This window comes from Polypterus senegalus, chromosome 3, assembly GCF_016835505.1.
Source record: "Polypterus senegalus isolate Bchr_013 chromosome 3, ASM1683550v1, whole genome shotgun sequence".
In the NCBI taxonomy this organism is placed as follows: domain Eukaryota; kingdom Metazoa; phylum Chordata; class Cladistia; order Polypteriformes; family Polypteridae; genus Polypterus; species Polypterus senegalus.
Window position 1 is genome coordinate 145340208 of NC_053156.1, and position 18483 is coordinate 145358690.

Consider the following 18483-nt stretch of genomic DNA (forward strand, 5'->3'; position numbering starts at 1 on the left):
CAAATACAATTCTACAAAAAATAAAAAATAAACAAACATTGTTATCACTAACTCTTTTAAATATGCGAGAAAGTACATAGATTGAAACAAATAATCAGTCTGATCCAACTAAGTGGCAACTTAAAACTTAAGGAATATTAATTTGAGTCTGTTGCTTCATTCACAAAATTTTGGGCAGATGGGAAATACAAATTCTCCAGTCAGAAATTTCACATAATCACTGTTTGCAGTGTGAGCTCCCAATCAGACAATTCCGCGATAATAATGCTCCCAGAATGTTCTGAGTTGTAACGTAATGCTGACCTTTCAACTCAGTCAATAATAATATCAATAAAAACTAGGTAGATTTGGCATCTTTTGTGGTCAAAGAGGAGTAATACGAATTGCATATAGGCTGCACTGTGTTTCCATGAAAGGTTTAGGGCTTTTCTTTAATTGCTTTGTTTATGGACCAAGTATCAAATGTGAAGCAGAATCACGTTACTATCAAAAAATCCAACCAGACATTCATAACAAAGTGGGAAGGTGAAATGTCACAAGTGTTCTGAAAGCTTGTATGGCACATGAATGCAGCATATACTGTAAATCAAGTCACGTTAGGTTTATTGTCATGTACATAGTGCAATGAAATTCTTACTTACATGTTTCCCCAGAAACAGCTGACAAAAATGTAATAAAAATAAATAAATTAAAAGTATGCATAGTAGTCGATACAGTATATGAAATATTTGTTCTTACGATTGACTATTAAGCAGTGGGTAGAAACTGCCCCTGAATCTACTGGTGTAAGTAGTAATGTTCCTGTACCATTTGCCACAAATCTGGAGTAGGAACAGTGGCTGTGCAGGACGGCAGAGGTCTTTTGCCTTTCTAAAGCAGCAAATGTATGTCCTGAACAGAAGGCAGATTGATACAGTTAACATACTGTGCCACCTTCACCTCCCTCTACAGTGTTTTAGAATCTTCAGCTGGGCACGTGCCACAGCCGATGAGGATCGACTCCACTGTGTGCCTGTAGAAATTTATGAGAACAGATGTGGAAATGCAAGCTGTCCTCAGACGTCTAAGGAAGTAGAGGTTCTGGTGAGCCTTTTTGAGAAGAGCTGAAATTTGTTGTGCCCATGTGAGTTCATCACTGATGGTCACTCCGCAGACACAGGCAGCCTAGAAACTGTGAGGCCAAACTGAAGCAAACAAATGGTGGAAGTTAATGAGAAAAAAGAATAACAAATGCAATGACTTTGGGCACATGATGGCGAAGAGTATAGCACTACTCACATTTTTTGATAGCCAGAGGTGATGACCAATTCTGCTAGTGCCAATGACAAGTTTGTTCACTGCTGTCTGTATGTCCTTCCTTGCACATCCCTGCAACATGCCAGGTAGATTCAGTGGTGTCCATGAGTGTGTTTATGCTAAGGGAATATGTGAGTGTGGGCTGGTGTCCCATTCAGAACTGAGGCCTTCCAAGCGCTCAGTGCTGGATTCTTGCTTCTCTGACATTGAATAATAAGCAGGATTAAGAAAATAATGATTGGAAGATACACTTCAAAGAGCTTTTACTAATTTTTGGATTTGGATGTTTATGTCATCATTTGAGGTTTTGCTTTGCTCTCAGATTGCACACCTATGGTCTTTCTATCTTTACAGTGTATGCTGTAATGAAGGACGCTACAGACTTACGATTCTTATTTGAACTTGTTTCTGAAGGACCCTTTGGCTTATACTGGTACTCGGAGGACCTTTTAATTTAATGGTTTCTGACAAAGCATTACATGTTTGCCATCATGTTTGTGGACATTGATGCTAGTTGGCCTCAGTTGGTCAAAATTGGACTTGTATATTCCATAAGAACTGGGGATCCGCCAAGAGTGTTATTTCTTTCAGACACACTGTTAATTTTTGGTTTATTTTTACAAATTAGTAAAATTCAAAACAACTTTTCTTTTTACTTTAATTGCAACCTTAATAATAAAAAGAAAAACATTAATACTGACCATTCGCAAATTTAATAATAAGATTTTGATAACGAGAGAATTTTATCAACTGACCCCAGAGGTTCACCTCCTAATGGGATATGAGAGGTCAATGTTACTTGTTTTTGTAAAACTTTGAGAAAATGGCAGTCGGTAATATAGACATGTGGAGGGTGGGTTTATGCCATTTCAAGGTTGCTGATCACAAATATACTATGATTAATAACTGATCCTTCATCACTGGTAGTAGCCTTCTAAGAACCACTCCCATCATTTATCATTTAAAAATGACAAATGTCAAATATAAGCATGTGGGATAGTTCTTTAAATTATTTCTAGGTCAGTAATTATAAATTTGTTGCTATTTTTGATCATTTTTTAAGCCCTGTATGGACCTCTATCAGAGGGTCAAAAAACTACAAATTTCTAATCCAATTAAGAATATTTAGACTACAAACATTTAAATTGAAACATACATTTTAATATTTTCCATGTATGACACCACTCTTCTTGTTTATTGTGTACTTCAGCCTCTTTTTAAGTAAATCGTTACATTTCTTATGGACACCCGAACTTGGGCAGCTTATGCTAATTCAGGTTTTTTTTTTTTTTTTCTGGTAAAATGATGTAGAAAGAAATGCACATCAAAGAGGACAGGGAGGTCAGACTGGAAATGTATAGCAAGCTGTCAAGAGACACACACAAGGCACAGGGGAAAGAGGCACCCTGTGGTGCTTTTTGGGGTTGAGATATCATCTGTGAATAAATTGTGGTTGAAGCTTCAAGATTGAAATAGAAAATTTCATTATATAACATGCTGAAACTTGATTAATCCAATTCATGACGGACTGGACACTATCCCAGCAGCACAGGGAACCAGGCAAGAATAAGCCATGGACAGGGGACGAGTCCACCTTGGGGCCTAATCACACTGCACACACTCCCACAAGGCAATATGGGCTACAGATATATCAACACACAAAGAGATCACACCAGAAATGAGCAAAATATGTTCAGGGATGGCTAAAATGTTTATGTTTCAAACTCAAAACTTACTTTTTTCTATACTGGCTGAGCAGAAAGTGAAAAGGACCAAATCTGTATATAAGCTGCTTAAAATTATAAGTTAATAAACAGTTGAGCACAATCCGCGTCAGTATGGTAACTACAGAAGAGTCACAAAGTAAACATATATCTAACGTCTACTCTTGTGCACCATAAGCTAACAAACATACACATGCAGAACCCATGGGTAAACACACTTAACCTCTGCACTGTTCACCACTCCTGTCGTGCTCCAGATAAGGATTCACTAGCATGGGCTAGAGCAGACCTAACCGGTGTCTAAAAGACAACAGAGGCCTGACCGTTTTACTGTCACCAACAGCATGTTACTCCTTCCTGTGCTGTTTACTATTGGAAAAATCTCTCCTGTGGGAGAAAAGTGACAATCTGTACACACCAGGGGCCCTGTATTTACCTCAATCACTCAAGACCAGCAGACAAAATATTGAAATGAAAAGCATTATTTATTAAAATAGAGTACTAGCAATAGCAAATGCATAATAGCAAAGTCTGGATATAAAGCCCTTATAAACATACACCTTTGTCTAAAAGTCAAAATGATTCATACCTTTAAAAAAATATATACAGTATGATATCAGCCTCTGTGTAGGGGAGACACGTGGCTTATCTTAACTCAGAAGTAAGGCTGCTGCATCGCCATTCAGATAGATGGATGTTCTGTCTATCCGTGGGCAACTTGTCTTTTATGCCACTTATTCAACATGAGGCTACAGACTGTGTGAAGTAATTAAGAGGTAATTTCCTAACTAATCTTAGTATAAATAGCTAGACCGAAAAGCCTGGATTATGAAAGTAGTGTAAAACATCTTATCTTGTGCAGTTTGATTGTCTGAATTGTACGAGGTCGTTCACTAAGTTTCCGCATGTTTATATTTTCGTTGGAAGTGGTGAAGGTGGGAGGAATAGTAATCGGTCGTGTCTGAGAGGGTCATGTGACTAGTTCTGTCCAGCAAGCTGGTTGCCCTTGCACTTTATCATAAGAGGTGTCACCTTGTGGTGAAGATGGCTGTAAAACTTATAAACTGCACCAAAGAGGAACAGCATTCTCTCATACGCTTGATGTGAGCAGAAGGTGTGCCGGGAGCACAAATTCATCTCTGCGTGTGTGCTCAGTATGGGGATAAAGTTCTTTCTCGTAGAGTCATCTATGAGTGGATGGAAATGTTCAAAAATGGCCATACTAGTGTGATGGATGCAGAGTGCTCCGGATGTCCAGCTACAGCCACGACCACGAGGAATGAAGAAAGAACCCTGATGCGAAAGCAGCAGTGCATCAGTGGTTATGCGCTCAACAAAAAACATTCTTTGCTGATGACATTTAAAGATTGTTACAACACTGGCAAAAGGTAGATGACTATGTAGAAAAGTGATGTCATTTGTATTTGAAATTCTTAATAAATAGAGTTAAAAAAAGTGTGGAAACTTTTTGAACTTACTTCATATCTGGTTCCCTAGTGATGGGTGCATCTAACCTGACCTTTAAGTTTTAAATTGAATTGTCATTCTGACCTAGGGTTTTCATGGTAGATATAAACTGAAGCAAAAAACAAAGTACATATAGAATGCAGACAAAATATATCCAAATGTATATTCTAACCTATACCTAATAAATAAATCTATACAGTAATGCAGAAATTCAATATCCATTGCTCTATGCATTAAAAATCTGTGAGTAAACTTTCATATTTGTATTTAAGAAAGCATTATAACATCTTTTGATTTCCTTTGAATTTTCCATTGTCGTCTTCCTTAAACTTTAATTTAAATTGATCACATTTCCAACATGACTTAAAATCTTTAATCAGAACTGTCAGCGTTTCTATCATATTTTTTTTCCTCTATTGGTTCTATATAGTTATTTGTTTAAAATTATCTGATGACATTAGTTCGTAATTACATCATTAATATTCTAGAAGTTTCTCTGTTCCTATGGGTACTATACTGATGGCTGTGTTATCCATTGCATGGGAAAAAACGAAATGGCTTGTAGAATGTGAGCCTTAAATTACTAATTCGATTGAAGTAGAACCTCAGCATTTTATGTAACTTTGGAATCTGGCATCCGTTTGTAATGGGCTACAGAGTTATCTTTATAAGAAACACACAAGTAAATAAAGATACATTATGTATGTGTCTATAAACAATATAATAGGATGTATTTATCTATCTACTGTATTTTTACAGGGCCAGGGTTTTTAACCATTATATCTAAGTAGCATTTCAGCCTTGAGTCTGCTGTGAAATGTTTTTACATTATGCATTTAATTTTAATGTTTAAATTCACAAGTGTGGCGCAGCCTTAGTTCGGTTTTGTATAATTTGTACATGTAAATGTAATATCTCAATTTTAAAGTTAAATTACTGTTTACAGGATCTCAACTTTAATGAAAAGCTTGGAAAAAACAGATGATGATATGACGGAAAGCACATAGGAATGCCTTTATTTTGAGCTGCATTTTGCTGATGACGCCAAGAATGCATTGACTTAAAGATGCAGTGGAACCGTAAAGGGTTAGGCGAGCAAACCTCTCAAAATATAAAGAAAGTCTTGACAGATCACGGTTGATGCTGCAGCAGGGGGCCTGCCCGGCTAGACCACCCCTTATCCACTCAGCTTTTCTTCCTCATATTAAATTCTTAAAAAATAGGTTTTTATATTCATGCATACACTTTTAAAGCTTGTGTTTTACATAATAAAAATTAACTGGAAAAAGTATTACTGTTTGGTTAAAAATAGTGACAGTTTTTCTGGATGGCAATTACTACGATCTCCATTATGTAACTGCAACAACTGAATTCTTGTCTTGTCATTTATTGGTAGCCTAATACAGTACGTTGTTTACTCTGTGACTTTAACTCTTTTTTTGGATAATTGTCACTCTGCTCTAGTTTTATTTTATACAAACAGCAATTTATTCATCATGGAGACTACATGGATATTTGGAAGTAGTTTGATAGAATAGTAAGCCACAGCTAAAGAGTGGATAGTGGCAACTGAGCTCAAGTCTTGTTGGGGTGCTAACAGCTAGGCCCAAAGCACTAGTGCAGCAAGCAACTTGATGGCAACACTAACCACTGAAGCCATTGAACCACCAAAAACATTTGGCACAAACAGCAGCCTTATACAGGTGACACTACACAACTACTTGGTCATTTCAGGAATGGAAATGCTCATTCATGAGCTTATGGCTTTACAAAAGAAGCTGGCCAGAATATTTGGTTAAAGCTGACATGAAATTCTGTTATCTATGTCAAAAAAATTTAGCATGATCCAAAACTTGGATTAATCTTTTACATTAAGGATGTGTCATGGAGTCAACAAGATTACTGCAAAGCACTTTTTTTTTGGAATCGGGCGGCACGGTGGTGCAGTGGTAGCGCTGCTGCCTCGCAGTTAGGAGACCCGAGTTCGCTTCCTGGGTCCTCCCTGCGTGGAGTTTGCATGTTCTCCCCGTATCTGCGTGGGTTTCCTCCGGGCGCTCTGGTTTCCTCCCACAATCCAAAGACATGCAGGTTAGGTGGATTGGCGATTCTAAATTGGCCCTAGTGTGTGCTTGGTGTGTGGGTGTGTGTCCTGCGGTGGGTTGGCACCCTGCCCGGGATTGGTTCCTGCCTTGTGCCCTGTGTTGGCTGGGATTGGCTCCAGCAGACCCCCGTGACCCTGTATTCAGATTCAGCGGGTTAGAGGATGGATGGACTTCTTTTTGGAATTAGCCAGGCCTCCATTGCTCGCCTACAGCTGGTGCAAAATGCCACTGCCCAGTTTTTAACTGGCACAAGAAAGCATAAACATGTTACCCCAATTTTGGCTTCCTTTCACTGGCTTCCAGTTCATTTTTGAATCTATTTTAATATCCTTGTTATTTGCTTTTAAATCCATTAATGTTTGTGCCCTATTTTATTTGTTGGAACTGCTGCACCCTTATGTACCGTCACGCTCTCTCAGGTCAGCAGATCAGATGCTTTTATGTGTTCCTAAAGCACGATGTGGTGATCAAGCAGCTCCAAAGCTCTGGAACAATTTGCAGTTGCACATTAGGCAGGCTCCTCCACTTTCTGTCTTTAAATCTTATTTAAAAACACTTTTACTCTCTGGCTTTTAACCCAGTATGATATGTTGACTATCTGTTTACTTTTTATTATGAATCTCTTCAGCTCTTACGTGTTTCTGTTTCTTTTATCCTTGGTTATTATGTGTCTGATATGTTGGGTTTTTATTGTACAGCACTTTGGTCAGTCTCGATGTTGCTTTTAAAGTGCTTTATAATAAATAAATAAAATGTTGCCTATAATGCTTAGGTGGAAGGAAGAGGAAACACTTAGTGAAATGGGAAAAGAAATGCACATAATTGTGAATGTGAACAAGCTGAAAAAGAATAGGTATTGCATTTAATCTAATATTGATAATGAGTATCTACTCAGTTGTCTCTTAAAGAAAAATTAGCCCAAGCACTTATAAGTGCCACCTTCCACAGAGGCAACCTCTGCTTAGCTTTGGCTTGTTGAACAACAGTGCTAACCTATGTTATTGCCTAGTGTTCTCTTTGCTCAAGTATGTTGTATATTCACTCTAGGACTGGGCGATAAAACAAAGATAATTATCACAAAATGACTTTATCTGGATAAAAATGTAAGACACGGTCGACACAGCTTCGATAGACGTCATTCCATCCATGTTTTGACAGATAACATGAAAAGCCAATTATAATGAGAATATCACTGTGCCAAACCAATCATGTGGCTGGAACATTAGGTTAGGTTGACACACAGAGCCTGGTGTAACAGCTGGCAGCAGCACACTTGCTACAACAGCATTGCACACCAGTACGTCAGGAGTGGGAGTGAGATAAAAGAGAAAATGATGACAGAAAATGTTAACAAAATCAACAGTATTGAATAAGATACCCCAACGGACACATGCCAAGGCTCAAAAGACAGGCTAAAAAAGGGTTCCAGGAATTTGGTAGTGTGGAGATATTTTAGTGATTTAAAACCCAGCAAGAAGCAGAGTAGCGTGCACTTCAAATTGTGTCAAAAGCATGTTCCCACAAAGACACTTAATACCTCTAATCTTTTGTACCATCTGAAGCAGTGCCGTTCCGTAAAGTATGCGCAATGCAAAACTTTACAGAACCAGACCCAAGTAAATGCTCCATTTATGGAGATTTCTTGTTCCTTTTGTTGAGGTTGAGGTCTGTGCAGGATCAAATTTTTCTAAATCCACACACCCTCCTGCTCTCGCAGTACTCCATCAGTCACATCTTTGAACAGACCACATTTGTATCTCTTTGTTGAAGTGGTCAATCATCAGATTGCTGCAACACTGAACTCGGCACTATACTGTCTCCATAGACCTGTCTGAGTGACCTCGTACTGTAAGCTTGTTGTTGTTCTTTATTTCGCCTTATACAATTTCTTGTATTAGGAATTTGTTAGTTTTCGCATACCCCTTGGGGTCAGAGCGCAGGGTCAGCCATTGTAAAGCGCCCCGGAGCAATTGCAGGTTAAGGGCCTTGCTCAAGGGCCCAGCAGAGTAGAATCTCTTTTGGCAGTGATGGGGATTCGAGCCGGCAACCTTCGGGTGCTTTCTTCGTCACTGCTGGTGTAAAAGCACTTGATAGAATCATGTTAAGAATGCAGGTACTGTACTACAGATTAATCTGGTGTAGCCGCACAAGGCAGTAATCATATTTGCTTCTCGGTTTGCAACAGTCAATTCCAAAACCTCCAAAAAGGTTTTTCAAACAGTAAAAGACAAATGTTTTCACCCTTTTTAATCGTTCTTGCTTCAGACAGGGTCATAAAAAGCACCCTTGACACAAAATTATAGCTCTCATTAATATAATGGATGGTAGCAAATATGAAAGGTTTTCTCAAAATTTTCAATCCAAATATCAATTGTGACAGCACACCTATAATTATTAACGGTCTCTAGCATGTCATATGCAATATCCTTTCTCAGGTTTTGTTTTTTTCTACCACGTGTCATGATACAGTCTTTGGATGAGACAGTATCTATTTAAACTTCAAACTTTCCAATTTTGGCTGCCATGTCAACCAGGTGCTGCTCAAGTTGAACATAGCCCTCACCAGACATGGTGTCATAAAGCCCTGTATCCTTGCAAACAAAATCTGCACATTTATCTTGTCAATCAATCAATCAATCAATCAACATTTATTTATATAGCACATATTCATACAAAAATGTAGCTCAAAGTGCTTTACAAAATGAATAGAAAAATAGAAGACACAATAAAAAATAAACATAAGTCAACATTAATTAACATAGAATAAGAGTAAGGTCCGATGGCCAGGGTGGACAGAAAAACAAAAAAACTCCAAAGGCTGGAGAAAAAATAAAATCTGTAGGGGTTCCAGACCACGAGACCGCCCAGTCCATCTTGTTGCTTCGCTTTTAGCATTAGTTGTTACTTTAGTCGGGTTTGGCAAAAATGTCAGTTTAGTTTGACCCTTCACTACTGCACACTACTGTGGCCCTTTAAACCTGAGGTGTCTGACTTGTGTCCACAGCTAGCACATTTATCTTAGCAAGCAAATAATACTTGGTTGCCATTGATAACAGTTGTAAATGACTGCCGAATGTCTGACTTCCATATAGTAAGTTTTGTAGTCTTGTACTTTTTTTTAATGCTGTGTCCACTGCTTATGGATATAAGGCTGTCTCCAGACTCTGCAGTCTAGAGAAGACTGTGTGTAAGACACTATATGCATGCATCTTAACTGCTTAGGCAAACAAATTACATGAATTAATGAATTCTATATACTGTACAGTATATACAGTAGAGAACTAGCAAAATACCTGTGCTTCGCAGCGGAGAAGTAGTGTGTTAAAGAAGTTATGAAAAAGAAAAGGAAACATTTTAAAAATAACGTAACATGATTATCAATGTACAGTGATTCCTCGCTATATCGGATTTTAAATGTAAGCATATCTAAATATATATCACAGATTTTTCGCTGGTTCGCGGATTACTGCGGACAATGGGTCTTTAATTTATGGTACACGCTTCCTCAGTTTGTTTGCCCTGTTGATTTTATACAAGGGACGCTATTGGCGGATGGCTGAGAAGCTACCCAATCAGAGCACGTATTACATATTAAATAAAACTCCTCAATGATATACGATATGCTTTCCGCGCGCTGCTTCTCACACTTAAAAGCTCTAACAGCCCGTATTGATTTTTCATTGTTTGCTTTTCTTTGTCTCTCTCACTCTCTCTGAGAAATACAGGCAGATACTTATCCATCATGCAATACCATCAGGGAGGCGTATGATTGGCCCCATTATCTGCTCCTGACGGAGGGGGTTTGAGCAGAGGGGCTGTTTGCTTAAAAGATACGGACATGCCTGTAAAAAATGCTGAACGGCTACCTTCACATTGATCCCTTCATTGCCGCTGCTTTATCGCGGTGCTTGCATACTTAAAAGCGCAACAGCCCTATTGATTTTTGATTGTTTACTTTTCTCTCTCTCTGACATTCTCTGCTCCTGACGGCGCACTTTGAAGAGGAAGATATGTTTGCATTCTTTTAATTGTGAGAAAGAACTGTCATCTCTGTCTTGTCATGGAGCACAGTTTAAACTTTTGACTAAAGGGTGTTATTTCATGTCTAGAGGGCTCTAATAATGTTAAAAAACGTATTTAGAAGGTCGTAAACAGGGTTTCAATGCTCTAACTGCGAAAATATTAGATTTATAAATAAAGAATCCTACTTCCTGGAAATTCATTTATCTGTCTGGAACGGATCAACCGCTATAAACAAGGGTTTACTGTATAACTGTGTGGAGAATATTTATAAACCGTGTGGGAGAATTTCTAAGAGCTTAAAATATATAAAAATAACCATACAAACATATGGTTTCTACAAAGTACTTCGCAGATTTTCACCTATCGCGGGGGGTTCTGGAACGCAACCCCCGCGATCGAGGAGGGATTACTGTAATTGTTTTGTCACTGTTATGAGTGTTGCTGTCATAAAGGATTTGATTATCATTATTTCTTTCAATCAGGTTCGTATTTGGAGGATGTGTTGTGTTCAAGTTACATTCCGTGTTTGTCTAGTCTATCCCTGACCATCTCATCTTCGTTGTCAACCGTTGTAAGGATAACAGGTTTCATTCATCGAAGTGTTCACTACCCAAATCGCTACTCGTGAATCTAAGATGTTTAACAGGCATTCCCGGTATTAACTTGTGGATTTGCCTGCGAGTATTTAGCGACAGCGTCTCTATTAACTTGTGGATTTTTCTGCAAGTATTTGGCGGCAGCGTCACAAAGTTGTTTTCATCTAGCTGCATCAGAAAATGTACCACGACGTCTGACATGCCTCCTTTTTACTGTTTTCTCACAGCTTGGATTGCTGCTGTCATAATCGGTTTGAGTTTCATGGTTTGTTTCAATTACGTTGGTATTTGCGGGACTTGTGCTGAAGTGACATTTGGCATCTGTCAAGCGTTGTAAGCATACAACTGGCTTCATCGATAACTTCGCATATAGCTTTTGAGAGTTTAAACATTCATAAACATCAAAGTTGCTGCTGACAGACGGCCTTATATGGGTAGGCAGTCAATTACGTGGGAGGCGTGGGTATGGGGGACGCAACTCCGCCTCACACGGCAACCGAGCTGCAGGCTATGGCCATATATATGTACATAAGTAGGATTAAGTTATGACCGTTACACGTAGAATTTCGAAATGAAACTTGATTAACTTTTGTAAGTAAGCTGTAAGGAATGAGCCTGCCAAATTTCAGCCTTCTACTTACACAGAAAGTTGGAGAATTAGTGATGAGTGAGTGAGTCAGTCAGTCAGTCAGTCAGTGAGGGCTTTGCCTTTTAATAGTATAGATGAGTGCACATTCTGTTTTAAATTCAATTTTAATTTCCCAGACTCTAGCTCCCACCCACACATGGGTGTTACCACCCGCTTCAGCCTACAATACTGTAAATCAGTCTTGAACTGCAAGTAATTGCATTGGGTCCCACAGCGCAGATTTCTACCTTGGAGAATGAGCTGACCACTACTGAGTGAATATGTCAATTTTGTTTATGTTATGACAGCTTCTTGAATTTATATTGAGGATAAATACATATTGTTTTTTATCTATTCATTTGTGGGTTTGTTTCCCATTCATTTAAAACAGTCTGAATCTATACAAATGAAAGGATTACAGTATAGATGGAGTTTTTTTTTTTTTGGAAATATTATTTTGTATTAATACCTACTTTATTTATTTGGAACTGACCAAAGAATTTACTTTTTGTTCTCCTGTAAAACTTGAAAGCTTTAAGATTTTAGTTTCAGATTTCAGATTTTAGAATTAATATTTTATTTATTTGGAGTTGACCAACAAATTTAGTGTTTTCTCCTGTAAAACTTGAAAGCTTTAGAGTGATCAGAACTGAGGCTTTTTTATTTTGTATTATCTATGTTAATTATTTGGAATTGACCAAAGAATTTAAGTGTACATTTTGTTTGTGTTCTCCTGTAACACTTGAAGCGTTTGACTGGTCAGAATTAAGATTTTACTTTATTATATATACCTATTTTATTTATTCGAAATATAGTTGTATAATGTTCTATAGTACATTTGTCATGTTCAACTTTTGACAGAAAATAAATAATTTTTAAAGCTAAATTGACCTTATGATATTTTCACATCTCACTTAAGAATACAAAGGAACCTTTAAGCTTGACAGAAATAGTGATTTCATTTCCATCTTGCTATTTATCGATATTGACTGATATAATGAAAATATCGTGATAAGGTTTTTTTTCCATATCACTCAGCCCTAAATCACTTGGATTGTATTTGTGTAGTAATCATAGATTGGTGCCCACTATGTTCTGGTGGCAACACTTGCATGAGTGAATCCTGCAATAGATATCTCATCCCAAGCTGAATTGTGCCTTTCACCCTGGTGTGGACATTATAAGGGCATCTCATTCTCCAACTTCAGAACACACGACAAATAAGATCTTGGTTAAAAAGACTTTTATTTTCCTCCCAAGTACTTTCCAGGTACATGTGTCTTATTACAATATTATTCCTTCTCCTCTTTAGGTAAGCATTGGTTTACTCCACCAGAAGAAGCTCTAAACGAACAGGGTAGTATCCTCCCAGGAGTTCCCTCCAGTGGCTCTGAAAGAAACCAACAGGACTGCCCTTTATACACCTCAATGCAGCTCTTCGGATGTCCAAACAGGAGCACAGCCAGAGGTATGCTGCCACCTAATAGACTGTAGAAATACAGTACATTGTCTCCCAATTTTCTCTCCATTATTCTGGCCTCATACCCAGAGAAGATTTCACTAACCAGCCTGGCCACAATTCTACTCCTATTCCTTCTATTTGATGGGCTATAGTCTGTCATGACCATGGATTAGAAGGGCAGGGAATTTTTGTTATCCCCCAACTTGAGGTTTACTGGCGATTCTGGACTATTATATTGTGAGTAAGCACACAATCTCACACTTCCTGCTTCCATCTGGTGATGCCTGAATACCCTCCAGCTCCCAAAGAAAGGAAATGTGGGTACAGAAAATGAAGGGATGATTGCTAACCATCACTCGATTTCTGTGTTATATTTATTTTGTGAGATTCAGCGTGTGTTTGACCAAAAACCCTAAAAGCAAAAACTTGACATATTAAGAATCAGAGCATTGAAGGAATTAATTTGATTAGTAACAAATGTATGTGCCGTTAAATTGAGGTTTGAAGATTTACACCAGGAACATATTATTAATGCTGTGCAATTTGCTTTTTGTAAGTGTGACAAAATTCAATTTGCTGCAGGTCAATGAATATGCTGTGAAGTTATTAAGGAGAAGGTCAGACTCTGCATTCATCATATATAAATATCTCGAAGCCAAGTGTAGTGGTGCAGCAATGCATCTCTTGATACTTAAAGAAATGAAAGAGAAGTAATTTGATTAGAAAAATACTGTCACATACAACACACTTTATTCAACTGTTTTCTATGAAGTCTTACTTATACTTTAATGAAAATAAGCTTTTTATCATTTATATGTGCAGTGAGGGGGGTGCCTGAATAGCAAGAGGTTAAAGGGGTAATGGCACCATTATAAAGGCATAGGGCAACATGATGTCCCCCAGACAGACTCCAGGAAGGGAGAGACAAAGAGGGAGATACAGTGGCAAGAAGTGAGGCACTAAACATGGCAGTATGGAAACAAAGAACATACCTCTAGTATGTGTGTCAGGAAAAGACATCAGGTAGGTGCATCAGGATGATAGAGAGTGAGAGAAGCATCATGGAAGGAAGTATGGAATGCTCCTCCAGGACACTACTCAGCAGGAAATCCAGCTTAAAGGAATATTCCACCCATAGATTATTTTCTGTGTTACTAACCCCATGTAGTTTGTTATGCTGGCTGAGAAAAGAAAGTACTTTGTAATTTCATGTTTTCCTGAAGAATGGAGATAACAAAAGTTCTATTAGGATAGGCACCTCTGGTAACCAATAGTAAACTGTATAAAAGTGCCCATGCCCAACCCACTCGTGAACTAAAGTAGAATACGCTCAAATGCAACTGAGAATTTGAATTGAAGACTCGCCTCCCCTCCTCATTCATTGTTTATGAGTCCAAATTAGTGACAGTTATTCCTTGGCTAATATTGCATCACACGTGATATAAACTTTTTAAAGTGCAACTGAGACAATAGTACAACTAAAGAGTAAGATTTAAAGAAAAGCGAACAAAAACATTATGAGGACAGCAAATGCTTTGTACCTGTGCATATCTGAGATTCTTCAACAAGCAGATGGTCACCTCAACCGTGCAGTTTCACTGAGTGCTGCTAAATAATCCTGAGGTGCTCCAGTTGTGGATATGAATGTAAATGTAATGATAGTAGCGGGGTCTGCATTTCAAATACTCATTCATGCCTAAAGGTGTTCAACATTCCTTTACAGGACCGTTTTCTGGAAGTAGTTCATTATATAATATCTTAGTGAAAATACACATTTTCATGGGGTGTTGTGAGCATACAAATGGATTACTTGAAATCTAGATTATGTGACACAAATTGCAGTATGTGATATTGTTTAATGAACATTTTTATATTGATTCCAGTTTTCCAGCTTTGTTATCTATGTTTCAAAGAAAACATGAGATTATTTTTTTTTCCTCAGACCTCACTACAGACTACATGGGGTGTGCAACATATGAAACTCATCCTTATTGTCAGAGTATTTCTTAAAGTAAGGCCAAGCAAAAAATGTAGCAGTGGCAACAGCACTTGATTACTAGAAGGAACACAGTCAAAGAAGGGAACATCAGGATCTGTTGTGTCCCTTAGATAATGAGGGCTTGCGCAGCGCTGTCTTGGAGACCCTACCATTTAAGGCCAATGGAAGAATCAGGGTTGTTCAGATCTGAGTTACTAGAGCAAGAACAAATGCATGGGCACCACTGACCCCTAAAGTTGTTATGTGGCTTTGCCAAAAACAACTCTTGAAGGTTACTGCTTCCTCGATGCCAGAGGACATTTAAGTTTGAACTCAAGAACTGATCTGCAGCAAGGACTCATCTGGTATAGTATGAGAGAGTAAGGGTCTTATGGTTCAGCTGTCTCCTTTGTTACTTTTTCTTGACTGTTTTGTGTTATTTTTCAATGTCAACATTTTTGTTAAGTTCTGCATATTATGACTTTTTGTTGTCAGTTAATGATGTAATTGTAATTCATATTAATTCTGTTAGTCTTACTTGTTCCTTGTATGTTAAGCCAAAGGGGGTGGGGCCCCTGATGCTGCAGTTATCTATTTAAAGTCCAGAAATGTCTCATACTTGTGCTGAGGCATTAGTTCCTGCTCATGATGTTCAGCTCCTTGTTTAGGATTCCTTTTTGAAAAAAAAACTGTTACATTTATGGTTATTGATCCTTTGGTTTATGGACTATTTTCTGTTTTTTTTTTTTTTTTGTTTGTTTTGTTTTATATTACCTTTTAGGATGCAACATGTATTCTGCTCTCTTTGGAACTTTTATTTTTAATAACAAATATTCTAAAGATTATAATTTTGCCAATCTTAGGCAGTCCCCTCTCTCAATTTGGGAATAATAAGCATTGTCTTCTTGAGGGTGCTTACACAGACCTGTTTTTGAAATTATCTTGGCTAGGATTAGCTTTATTAGGACTTTTTTGTAGAATTCTAAAATTCTTTTAACTTCTTAGGCCTATGTATCTAAATAGGGAGCGAGAGAGAGAGACAAAAGGTGAGATTGTGAATGTCTATGGCACCTCAAGGTTTGCCAGTGAATGAGCCCCCCATTTTGGTAAAAGGGTTTAAAATCTGTGCAGATAAGCCAAGTCTGTTCATTTACTACTTCGTATTTTTACTGAATTTACCCCTAACTTCCATCCATCCATTTTCTAACCCACTGAATCCGAATACAGGGTCACGGGCGTCTGCTGGAGCCAATCCCAGCCAACACAGGGCACAAGGCATGAACCAATCCTGAGCAGGGTGCCAACCCACCGCAGGACACACACAAACACACTAGGGCCAATTTAGAATCGCCAATCCACCAAACCTGCATGTCTTTGGATTGTGGGAGGAAACCCACGCAGACACGGGGAGAACATGCAAACTCCACAAAGGGAGGACCCGGGAAGTGAACCCAGGTCTCCTAACTGCGAGGCAGTAGGGCTACCACTGCGCCACCGTGCCGCCCACCCCTAACTTATGTTCAGTTATTCAGAAATACTCATTTTTATATATCTTGCTCTCCAAGGCTTTATTCTGGAAACAAGGGCTGTTCCAATATTGCCTTTGCAACAGTGATTTTAAATTATTTATTTTGATTTTATTAAAATCAAATAACATTCCATACAAATAACTCAAGTTTTACAAAATAAAGGTTCGAAATGTTTAATGTTTTAAATATTTAATGTTTTAAATATGGGTAGCTTGTCTCTTTTGGGCCCTTGGGTGCCACTCCTTCCCACAACTAGCATTTAAATAATGTGCACTCGTTCAACCATCTTGAAACTCACTTAATTAAGTTCAGGTTTGTAGAAATTATCATGCATAACGTGTATAAATGTATCTTAAATTTCAGATCGAATTATCCCTTGATCATATATTTTTTATTTGACATCAAAGATTTGAATGGTCACAATGCCCAAATGCCTGAAACGACTTTAGTAAAACAGAAGATGGCACATGTGTATGGATGAAATTTTAAAATGCCACAGCACTGTATTCATCAATGAAATTGCTATTTTTGGCTGAAAATGACAGGAATAATAATGTGGACAGCCCACACTTGTAAGTGATCTGTTCCACTGTGCTGATGTGGATGCAAAAAGAAAAAAGAAAATAGTAACAAGATGTAATCATTATCTTGTGAGTGATGTGAAACTTGAGAGTTTCCAATCACATATGTACCAAAAACTCCCAAAAATGTTCACTGGGGGATTTACTGTCAAACCAAGGCAAACAAGGTCCCAAAATGAAATCCAAAGAGTGGTCAAGAGCAGAGCAAAAAGGTTAAAAATTCAGTAATCAAATCCAAATCACATAAGCACAGAACAAATTGCAAAAAAAACAATCACCAACTCCCAAGCACATTTGAATGAACTGTTAGGGACTGTGGGTTGCCCCTACCTTTATAGGGATTTGGACAGTCCATTGTGGTGATGGTGCAAGTGGCCCTTCCTCTTCGGGAACCATCTACAAAACATAAGAATCATAATAGCAGATAATAGTAAGCAAAATTAACATTAACAGAAAACAAAAATGAACACAAAAGACATAAAACAAGAATTTGAAATCCACCCAGGGAAGGAACCCTGGTTGAAATATAACAGTGAGAATTGTTTTTCAAAGAACAAATGGCAGAGAATAAAAAAGAATGGAGGGTAAGCCCTGAAATTGTGGGGTTGTTGCTTTTAAGTTATGCCCATTTATAAAAGTTTACCACAAGGCAGTAAAATCATCTTGACACCTGATATTTATCTCTCATTCAGTATTTGAATCACTGTATTTGTAAATCCCTCAAACTATGCTAAACACAATGTAAAAAAATGAATTAGCCTAAAATGAATCCAGAGTAAAACACAGAGGCACAGCTAATGTGGCTACTTGAAGTAGGTAGGACTTATGGTATTATGGTAAATTATTTTAGTGGGAGTAACACTCCAATCAAAATTCAATCAATCAACATTTATTTATATAGCACATATTCATACAAAAAAAATGTAGCTCAAAGTGCTTTACAAAATGAATAGAGAAATAGAAGACACAATAAAAGATAAACATAAGTCAACATTAATTAACATAGAATAAGAGTAAGGTCCGATGGCCAGGGTGGACAGAAAAACAAAAAAACTCCAAAAGCTGGAGAAAAAATAAAATCTGTAGGGGTTCCAGAC